This window comes from Rhyacophila brunnea, unplaced genomic scaffold, assembly GCF_057557595.1.
Source record: "Rhyacophila brunnea isolate RB1 unplaced genomic scaffold, BYU_Rbru_1.0 scaffold_38, whole genome shotgun sequence".
In the NCBI taxonomy this organism is placed as follows: domain Eukaryota; kingdom Metazoa; phylum Arthropoda; class Insecta; order Trichoptera; family Rhyacophilidae; genus Rhyacophila; species Rhyacophila brunnea.
The window spans coordinates 123,336-136,064 of record NW_028233048.1 but is presented as its reverse complement, the minus strand read 5'-3'; positions in this window follow the sequence as shown (position 1 = coordinate 136,064).

Sequence of the window (12,729 nt, the reverse complement as noted above, 5' to 3'; positions counted from 1 at the left end):
AAATAACCCCCATATTAGGAATAATATCAAAAATTTTCAAATATAAACATCAATTTAAAATTACAAAAAATTTGAATTTGTTACATTTGGAGACAAATATTTATTATTTATCATGGATTATGGCAGTTATGTTCTAGATATATTATGATAATAAATTCAATTAACATTGGTTTACAAGATAAAAACACACAAATACTATTTATGGCAAAGCAAATTAAATATTTTAACGGTGGGATATCTTATCTGCATACTTAAATAATTTTTATACGCATTTGCGTTATTTTTTGGATGTATTGTATATCATAAAAAAATAAAAATAATAATTCGAGATTCGCTGAATATTTTTTTAGACCAGATAGATGTTAAAAAATTACATTTATAATACAGATAATCAATCAATAAAGAAGATTCATTCTTATTATAGGAAAAAAATTATAGACAGATATGATGATATACATGATCATTAGGTCTGATTAATATTTTTTAGATCACATTTTTTAATGCTGTTCTAATTAATAAAACGTATTGAATGATTTTAAAGTATTTAAATGATCCAGTTTAAAAAGTAGAAATTTGTGATTTTATAAAATAAAAAGCATAATTTTATTATATATGATTAAAAAATTTCAACATAAATAACCTTTTTTAATAGACCAAGATATTCATTGGTACTTTATTTGGCGAAATAGACTTTATTTTCTTGGAATAAATCTGATTTAGAGGATATATAAAAAAAACAAATCTTTAGGAATTGTATATAACGTAAATTCTTTTATTGTATACTACTTACTTACATCAAAATCGCAACAGGATACAAAAAATATTTAAATCGCGTATACCAGTATTTTTATAATGTTTTATTTGCTAAGTATATATATGATCAATTTCTATTTTATATTCCCGTTGAAATAAACACGTTAGCTGTAATTATACTGTTTTTTTCCGACAAGTGTGTCTGGATATTTTTTAAAGTTGCTTATTCGATTATTTTTTGATTATTTTTCGGAATGTTATTTTTTTAAAACTATATTTAGTTTTATATTTCTTTATTATAGATATATAATTCTATTCTTTCATTTTATGCCTTTGATTACAACTTCTTATTTAAAATATGATATAATGAAAAAATAAAGATTGCTATATTTATTATATGTGTAAATAATACCCAGGTAGTTTTAGGGGAGACAATAGTGTCGATTCTTTTATAGACAACAATTTTTTTAGATGTAAATATATTTCTATGTTTAATGTTAAGAATATATTTGAAAATAGTTATTAATCATCTCTACACATTTAAGAAAAATTATAAACGACATATAACAATTTTTATTTCGAGCGTTAATAAAGACTTTGTCATTTACACATTCATTTCTGTTTTAAAAATTAATATATGCAAAAAAATATACAAATTTATAATCCTCTAATATAATTTTTTATTTATAAGCTAAATTTATAGTTATAGTTTTGGTATTGGTTTTCCAGTACAACTAGCTTGATTCACTTTGCCACACCGTATTCATACTTTCTGCTAGATTCTCCACTCTAGTCTTCTTCAAAATATCTACTCCTTTTGAGACCTATTGATTCGCGATGTTTTCCCAATCAAAAGGTTTGTATATATGCCTCGATATCATTTTTGACATCTATTTTTTTTTGATATAATAATTTATCTCATACAATCAATTTAAATTAATGGAATGAATGCTTCTTATATTTTATAAAAAAAAATTTATTGCGATTTAATTATATATTTGAATCCCGAAACAGCAATATAACTATTTTTTTGGTTTCAAATCTTCTTCTAAACGCTTTGCTTCAAATATTATTTAAAGTTCGAAAACTTTGTTTTGTTATTTAGCTAAAATCACGTTTATTAATTATCAATATATTCAACATTTCTTTATTTGTACAGATCATAAAATATATATTTTTGATTATAATGCCATTTCATAACCTATATATTAAAGAGCATTAATTCACCATTATTTATCAATTTTATTAGTTTTTACCCTATTATCATCATTGCTTGTGACTCTATTTTTAATTAAAGCAATATATTTCTGTTCGGATAGATATTTTCTATCGGTTATTGCTTGATATATTAGAATTTATGTGAAATAATATAATTTCTGGTTTGGTGGATTTATATGTATATATCAGACCACTATTTTGTGATTAAGAGATTGAAGTTTCACATAATCTTCTGTATAAGCATTTTTAAATCATCAAACAGCTATTTAATCCAGACCATCCACAATAATTAGAACATACACCTGTAAATTGCCTCATAGTAAATAGCATTTACCTGTGACATACAGTGTTTATGACGCCGATTAATTTACTCGTTTATCATGCTCAAAATCACGTGATCTATTACAATTTTTACGGTTATATGGATATTTCATATTTAAAATACCATGAATGTAGTAAAAAGAATAAATCATAGAGCAATTTGCTAAAATCGTTCAGATTCTATATGGCTATGGATGTAAATCCACAAAGCTTCAAAATATCCTTTGGTAAGGAAATTAATCCTTGTTAACACTTATCCTATTGTTATATGAATTTTTTGTTGTATATCGCGTGGATTTTGCATTTTATAGGCTTTCAAATCATTAAACAAAATTTCAACTATTCATATAGAGGAGAATAATTATTGCTATTGGATATGTTCAAAATACATTAAAAAAGCAAAGGGAAGTTTAAGTTATCGACTCACTTTTAAAAAATAAAAATTCACTCACTATGTTGAAAATTACAATATACTTAACTGATCGAATATATAAATTTTAGATTTGATATCAAAATAAAGAACCATAATAATAATATATTAGTTATGTTCTATATCGGTTGATCACACATAGAATCGTATTGTTTTAATATCAAAATAAAATTTTCTGGCTACAGAATTATGATAAAAGGGAAAGTATACTTATATGAGAAGCGAGTAATTTAAAATGCACAAAGTGTGTGTAAAATGTTGTTTACAATTCTAACTGAATATTACAGATTTGTTTTACGATATATTTTGCTCTTCGTATGAATATGTGACTGATTTATCAAATAAGTTCATATTTAAATTTGATTAATCTTTTAAAATGACAAGTACTCGTAAAAAGTATTTTGGCTTGAATGCAATATATATACAAGAGTTTTAGAATAAAGTTTTTTTTTTTTAATAATTTTACCGATGTATGTCTGCAGGAATTCATGAAATATGATCAAAATTTTCCTTGATGTATGAGTTTTATTATTATTAGCTATTTATAATTTTCATGATCAGTCTTCAGCGAAAAATTCGCTATTTATACATTCAAGCGCTGTTTTATGTATTCTTTTTTTATATCCCAATATCGTTTAATATTTTCGTAGAAATATGTTGAGCTTATCGTGTTTTATACACACACGTGAGCAGTGTATATATTACATGTCAAAATTGCATTCTTTCTATAAATGTATATTTGATTGACATGTACTTTACATTTCTAATGTTATTAATTCTCATATATGCTATAATGGATCTTTATGTTTAATTAAAAAATCGACGGTTTACATCACAATTTTAGATAGTTCACATGTATAGGGAATATCAAAAATTTATTTTACAGCTCATAACACTGTCTCTACATTCAGAAAGTACTAAATTTTCTGCTGCTAAATAATATACAAAGCCTACTTGAAAATCTTCGTAACAATAAAGGTCTCATACTCTGTTTTTTCTTAGTTCGTTACTTATTGACAGCATTTAACAACTGCTTTTTGATAATAGAATGCCCTCGCAATTGATCACTATTACCTTAAAGTGTGTAAGAAAATAATATACATTTAGCCCACATTTATATATGGTTGATTTTAATTTGCTATCTATTTGTCAATGAGCATCAAAAAAGAATTTTTATGCTATTATTACATCAAATAATATACAGAAAAAAACAAAATTCATCATATATACATAATCTGTTTTATGACGCTTATGAATTGTCAAATCGATACAAAACATGTTTAAAAAAAATGCCAATATCAGCGGGAAATAAATTTGCATAAGTAAAATGAATTAGATATACCATAATATATCTACATTTACATTAGATTTAAGTGCTAAAACTTAATTTTGGCTCCTATGCTTAGTAGTTTTGCGCGTGCCAATTTCATATCATTAAGTTTTTTTTTTCAATATCATGTAGTTCAAAAGGTGGTACAATTCTAGCATGTGAATTAATAAAATTTAAAAGGTTTTAGACATTACAATTAAACCATAAATATTAATACCATTTAATCATTTTTAAATTTATAATAATAATTTGTAAAAACCTTTCTTTTTAGCTACGACTATTTGATAATACGAATAAACTTTATTATAAGGCACAATTTATTAATAATACATATAAAACAGATATACGTTGAAAACCAAGACTTTACATTAAAATACATTTTCAGCTAGATATGCTGCACAGAACCTTTATTTTTTATATAGATGATTTATTTAATGGTTCTTTTACTAAATATGAGGCAAAAATATTATTAATAACGAATTTCATGTTTTTTTAATAATATAAACATAACTTTATATATAGAAAATAGACAGAAAATGGTAATAAAAAAATATAACATAACATTTTCTATCAACTTTGATTTTAGTTTAAGTTTTATATGTCGAATTATCTTATTTTTTTTTATGCTAGATAAGAACATATTCTTTCAGCTTAATGATCTCATAGATATTTTTTTTACAACGATTTTCCGATATTATTGCCTACAAATAATGTTAGCCGCTCAAGGAAAAATCATATAAAACGCACGAAAAAAAGCTCAAATAGGAAATTTGTGATAAAAAGAGTTTTTTAACACTATTCTGCTGAAAAAAATTCTTTTTATCACTAGAAAATTATTTCATGTTGATTTAGAAAAAAAAGAATATAAAAAGCGTATTTATATATGAAGTATATGTAAAAAATCTATAAATCTTCTTTCACATGCAATTTTATAGTTTAGACATAAGGTTTATAAGTTCATATTCCTTATTGTAAAACTGTTAGTTGAACTTTGTAATCCAAAAGTTAGGTTTTGGTTTCAAATAACTAAAATCCGATATAATCATAATCATACAGATAAATTTGTAGAATTGATCATTCGAAAAATTTGTTTACTTAAGTATATTTCATAATACATAATTTGCTAAAATTACAAAGAAACATACGAAGAGTTTGATATAGGTGTGAAAATTGTATAATATGATTTATGTATAAATTTTAGAATTCTTTTTAGTGCTTAAACAAAATTCACTTTTAAAATTTTCACCATAATATATTAAAATTTAATAAAGTACCCATATTATCTAAAAAAAACAGTAAATAAGAACCAAAGCAAATAATATTTTTTAAAAATCTTAATTTTACGATTTAATTTATATTGCTTATGTTTAAAAAATAAAAAATTGTTTTATATTTCATATGTGGAATATATTTTTGAGTTCTGTAATTTAAAATCACATACTCTATGATATATACGTGGTGTAAGACTAATAAATGACCATATAGCTAATATGATATAAAATAAAACATGTATATAATTAGTTCAAAAAATCACAGAAAATAAAATACTTTGTTTCGTATTTTAATACACTTGCCATTATCTTTACATTGAAAAACACAAAAAAACAATGTTCATGCTTAATTTTTTTTAAAGTACTTGTAAAACTGTTTCTGACATGAAACAAGGTAATCGTGGTTGTAAATGAATTCTAGAAACATCATTTTATATAATAAATTTCACATTCTCATAATTTTTTAGTGAAAAAAGGCGACCAAATATATGATATTTTTATTTCACCTTAATATTCATTAGATTTGTTTTGAATTTTTGAAGCGTGATATAACACATTAAATTTAGATCAATATGTTCTTGTGTGCTCATTTAAAAATTTTTAGATACATAATGGCATGTAGTAAAATTAATACCATTTACATATATAACTTATGATAACACGTATGTATTTGTATATTTTTTTTTATTGTGAATGTACATGTGGAATTTTTTAATCTTTGAATAATATTAAATACTATACTGAAAAAAGATAAATTGTGTAAAATTGCAGATATTTGTATAATTTCAATAATTGCTAGTTTTATTATACACGAAAAGTTAAGGTTTTTAATGAGAAAAATATAATATGAAGAGACCTCAAAGATTACATAAAATTAAATTATGCATATAAAACAATTTAAAATCTTTTTTAATTTTATCTTCGACTTTGAATCTCAAAGTACTACATTACAAAATATCTAAAAATACAGATTATAAAATTTACATTCTAAATTTTTTTTTCGCAATTTTTACTTTTTTAGTGCAAAAAATAAATAATATTTCGATCTTAAAAAGAATTTCTACTATATATATGTTTATGCACAAGTAAGTTATCTATATTTTCTTTAGCTAATTTTTTCAATATGTAACAAATGCATGACAATCCAATATCAATAAAAATTTGTTAATATAACACTGCTGATCTGTTTGTTAGATTTAAAAATATATTATACTAAAGTTTTTTTTTTGCACAAAAATGCTTTTGTTCATAAAAATTGACATCCACGTATATTTTTTAAATAAAATTTGAGTAAAATTTTCTATAATCCGATCCTTCTATAAATATATATAAATGATGTAAATAAGTTTTGTTATGGGTTTCTATATGTATCATAAGTAAAATATTATACAAATGACAGAGTTCTATTATATATTTGAAACTATATAATTAATACTTATACTGTGATATGCAACCAGAAAACAACTGCAATTTGGCTATCGACACAAATGCGGTCAAAGAATCATATCCTTACCTATTTTTTTGACATAAAACCAAATGATTAATGAATTAAAATATATTTTCTATTGCGTAATCCTTGTATCACACTTATTTCATCACTTACCGTTATGACTTACATACTGAGCATAGTTCTACTTAGAATAGCTATATTAGATAATTGTAAATTCTGCTATTCTTCTATATATAATTTTTTTTTTATCGAGATTGTTTGTGCATCTGTATAATATCGGATTTAATTAAATAAAATTCTCTTTTTAATTTTTTTTAACAATAGATAAATATTTTCTATATTTTTAAACAGTACAAAAAATATACCTGTATAAAATATTCAATAATAAAAAATTATATTTTTTTTACAAATTTGATACAGCGATAATTTTACAAATGATTTACTTTTAACTATGTATATATGAAATATACACTAATTTCATTTATCGTTTCCCAAATTTATAAAATTCGTGGTAGACTATTTTGAAAGTATTCAATTGCACCTGTCTATGTACTATAGTATTCGAAAAAAATACTTAATATTAATCTAAAATTTCACATGAGAATACAGCTACAAATGTGCATTCACATAAAGGTAACTTTATAATTTAACACTACTTAGAGTGTTAAATTGCAAATATCGTCAGAGAGTATGTTTAATAAAAGTTGTTCAAAATAAAACATCAAATTTAAAATTTAGTCAACATTTGTTACATCATGTAGTTTACACGTGTAATCTGGCATCAAGTATTTTTTTGGTCAAAATTTTCTATGGCATAAGCATAATATATTCTTAATAAATTTTGCTAACTATGTGAACCCTGTTTTATTATAAGTTTAAAATAAAGACCCAAAATACTTTTTGTGAGTATTAATTTTCTTGTACACCCTGTATAAAAATCTCGGAAGAGTACACATTAAAACCGCACATTTTAATATTACATAAAATGAATAAAAATACGTAAATATAATGGTATATATTTTTATTTTTAAGTACACATGCCCAGAAGTTCTAATATATTATATAAAATATTGAAAATATTTATTATCAAATAATATTATTTTTTTTGTGAATATGACAGTAAAACAAATATACTAGAAATCTTAGATTAATAAAAAGCTAACTAAATTTTTTAGTTAATATCTTTAAAAGAAAAAGAATTTTTGTATAATTCTTGCAAAAAAATGTAAGTTTATTGCATGAATATAAGTTGTATGGTTTTTAGCACGAAACAACTTTACTATTGGTTCATAACGGTTCGTGGAATAGCTATAATGACTACAATATGGTTGTACGAATATCAACTGTGAAAATTAAACTAATATATCAGCAAAAAAATGCTTTTATAAATTAAATATCCGTATGCGGAATCGCTTAAATTTAAACATTTCTATTTATAAGCCTGTTTAAAGGATTTCACATGTTTATGAAACATATATTCAAAATTTGCTGCAAATAATAAGTTAGATTAAGCAACCAATAAGCAAACATCGCCGTAACATATAAGAACAATATAACAACCTGGGTGCATTTTTTAAGCGATTAGACAATGATTAACTCGAAATTTCGCATCATCAAGAAAAAGAGTTTAGCAATAATACTTAATTCGCAATTATTGTAGAATAAATTAGAAAAAAGTGTCTTAAGATTAGTATCAGTTTTTATTATCAATAACTAAAACTATAAATAAAAATATCATTTGAAAAGTATAGTGAAAGGATACTTAATATACATACGTATATGAAGAAAAAGAAATAGGATCATCAAAAGACTCCAAAGTTATAGAATCACGGATAAATTATATCTATATATCTAGATTTTTTACATCATGACAACATATTCAGCCACACAAAGCAAGCTTAAGTAAAGCCGTTTAATCTACAATACGATTGAAAAATAAAACGGTTAAAACCAAAAGATGCTATAATTAAGATTATTATGCAGCTAAGCTGAATTTATGTCCACTTAACCGTATTATAATGTTAAAATATAATTTATATTAATTTTAATATCACATCAATTTAAATACCGTAAATATATGTTTTTTTATTCTAAGCTGGAATAGATTTAATTCGATCTAAATTAATTAAATCGACCGGTGTGATTTTCTGTGGATCCAATATGTTTATGCGATGTATCGTCTTGACGACTATTTTTTTGTATATAGTTTTAAGACTGAAAAGAAATGATAAGTTCTCAGTGTTGAAACTAATACTAAATCAATTATTATCTTAAATTTTGGCGTGACTAACTTTTGAATTCATATTAAATTATTCCCGCTTGATGTAGATACAGCCTCTTAACAATCTTATCGCATAAAGTAATGTATATATTTTGAAGTATATAAATCCACTTAGATGAATGGTAGTATTGCCTATTCATATACGATGAAGTATAGTTAACACAAAGAAATAAACATTTAGGATGTTGATAAATTTATATTGATTTTTGCTCGATATTGACGAGGCCTATAAACGTATTACAAAATTTATGCATATAAAAATTACTTGATGGAATTACTTTGGCATTACAATATAGAAATATAAAAAAAATATTTAACGTGTTAGAACGCTTAAATACCGTTTAAATAATATTATTCATAGAAAAACGAGATTTTAACATCTAAAGTCATTTAAAAAAAGTTTATTCGACATTATTTAAATTCCTTTATTTTTATAAATATCATTTTGAATTTATCCAAAAAATTGAATTTATTTTTTATAATCTCGAATCTGGCATTTTAATGAAACTATTTCAAATGCATTATCGATTTACATGAAAAATTACTGTAAAAAAACGTATAAAAATGTAATTCTTTTTAAAATTTGTTTTATATCATAGAGAGCACAATTTTATGAGTTCGATCCAAAAAAAGTATTGATATAAATTGGACGCTTGAAAACTAAATTTTTTTACCGGCATCTATAATATGTTAAGAAGATAATAGGCACTATAAACTACATGAATTAATATGAGAAGTATAGCAGTTAAAGTCTAAAAAGTAATATTAAAGATAAGTTTGGCTAATAAAAGATATGTTTAGAAAAATCGTGCAAGTTTTTAGATCTAATGCGTACTTTCATGCAGTAAAAATATAAATCACAGCCCAAATTTTACATAAAATTCAAATATTATATGATTTATGCCTTTTTGTTGACCAATTATATGATGACCAGAAAATATCTGAATTATAAGTTTAGTTTATATGATAGAATAAAAAACGTTGCTGTTTAAGAACATATATAGCTTTAGATAGATCACTTATATCTTAAGACTTTTCTAATTTAAACAAAAAATGGGATATGAGCTGTTAAGTAATTTACTTGTCATTTTGTGTGTATATTATATAGATATAAATTTTAGTTACCTTTTTAGTGCTTAGATGGCTTCGTTCACGTTATATCATTATCCATAGAAGCGCAAAAAATACAAATTAAATTTTCATGGTGATAAAATATAAATTGACATATGGATGGATAGTATCTTATGATATAAATCACTTAAAAGCATATCAAATATATATTTAACAATTTATAAATAATAGAAAATCAAAATTAAACATACTTACACATCTATCATCAAAATTATTTTATAAAGTGTAGTATATGAATTTTTATATGTGACGCCTAGATTTCTAATATCTAAAATTTACCTACACGAACATTTGATTTTGTATTTATTTTAACGATAACGCATAATAATTTACGATTTATTGTATTATCATAATTATATATGTAAATTCATCAAATCTATACTGTTTCTAGTTAACTCTAGCTGGATCTTAATCACACACTGTCTAATATTATGAAACATTATTTATCAAACAGAAACAGACTGTGCAAGCGAAAGTAATATTTTATTAAAAAATTATACTACTGTCATAATCACGAAAATGCACATTTTACTTTTTAACTTGAAGAAAAAAACATGTTATTTCTAATAATAAGGCATTTAAAATCTATATTTGTTGATCTGCCATTTTTTGATATATGATATACACATTATGTATCTTCTATTTATTCATTGTACGTATCTATTTTTTTTATTTTTTATTAAAATTTGTAAATTATTTATGTATAAATCCGGTCCAAAACAAAGCATAAAAAGATTTCTTTTGCTCCCATCAAACCAATTAAATACATAATCCTAATTTATGGTATAATTTAAAAGCTGTAAATATACAAAAAACCTATATATGACGTATTTGAATAATATTTTATTTTTAGAAAGAATTTATGATAGATAGATAAATGTCTTTACCTAAAATTAATTCGACATAATAAAACAATACCAGAATTTAAATAGCATAAAACATAAAAAAGAATCGCTAATATTTTTATTTTTTTGAGAACAGTTTTATTTAACAAACTGACATTTTATAAATTAGAAAAAGAAAATTGCATTAAAATAATATAAAATTAAAACCCACACTACCGTATATCTTACTGAATTTGTTATTGTATGTCTTTAAAAATTACATTTTCATTGCAGGCACCAGAACCAAATTCTTTCGAGAGAAAGGAGCAGTTAATGCCAAAGAATCAGGGGAAGGTTTCAAAAGATTTATCAAGGAGTTTTGTAATGTTCACAATGAACTGACTACGTCTCAATATATATAAAGGATAAAAAGAAAATCATCCACAAATAATAAATAATTTATTAAAATTTAGCCCATGAATAAATAAACATTATATTTTGTGAACTACACACAGAGATTCAGGTATGTAGTAGATACTTTAGCACAAAAAAATATTACAGTTATAATATATATAGCTCATTAGCTTACAGGAAAAGAATCCGGCACATATCTTAAAGAGCGAATCAAAGGAAATTTATATACATCTATTTATCAGATCGCAATAAATTAGATATAATATCGAAAACATTTAGATTAAAATAGTGCCACACATAATATTCTACAAATAATTGTTCTTTTGGAAATTGTTTTAAATAGATAAAAGCCCAATAGATAAAAATATATCATTAAATTATCCAATTGGTAAGCTAGCCAGATATTGACATTTATTTATATGCTTTTACATATAAATTGTATCCTAAAATCTTTGTATGTTCTAGTTTTTTTTTTATTAAAGTACATAATTCACAATAAATATGCTTCGAATGATTATGTGTTTTATAATATCATGTCATATTATGATCACAAAGTACTACAATCATCAAATTATCGCAACTAACTTGTATTAACATGCAATAAAATCTATATTCCGCCTGTTAGAATAAATATAGAAAAATGGCTTGCATTAACACGGCTAGATACTGAGCATTGGATAACAAATGATAAATGCCGCTATATTCATCAAAAAAAAGGAATGTAAAATTTATAACGTTTATATGTTCTGAGATAAAAATTAAAAATTTAAGGATTAAAAAAGCCGAATTGAGGATCTATAAATCTCATATAATTGTAATTTTTTTGTTCGTATGCAAAAATGAACTATATGGAAAATATGTAATGATGGTTTATTTGTGTGTAAAACCGCAATAAGAATTTAGAATGCACTCTTATATATGATATACGAAGTAAAAAGATTAGCCAAGCAAATTCACTTTTGTATACTTTTTGGGAATATTTACGCAAATATAAGTACTTCAATTATAAAATGAAACCCATTTTTTATAGCTTATTATAGTAGGCTTCAATGTTAATGTTTATGATTCACGATCCCAGTAAATTTTTTGTATTATCCAAATTTTTTAAAATAAAAATATTAAAAACAAAAGATGAAAGTAAATTTGCCTTAAATTACAAGCTTGTACATTACTACAACCATTATATTGAATTTAACAGTTTAAGAATAATTAACGTATAATTCTGCCACAATACGTAAGATTTTATAAATTTAACATCATGCCTTAGTATAGAAAAATATGAAAATTCCATTCTGTCGGGTTATAT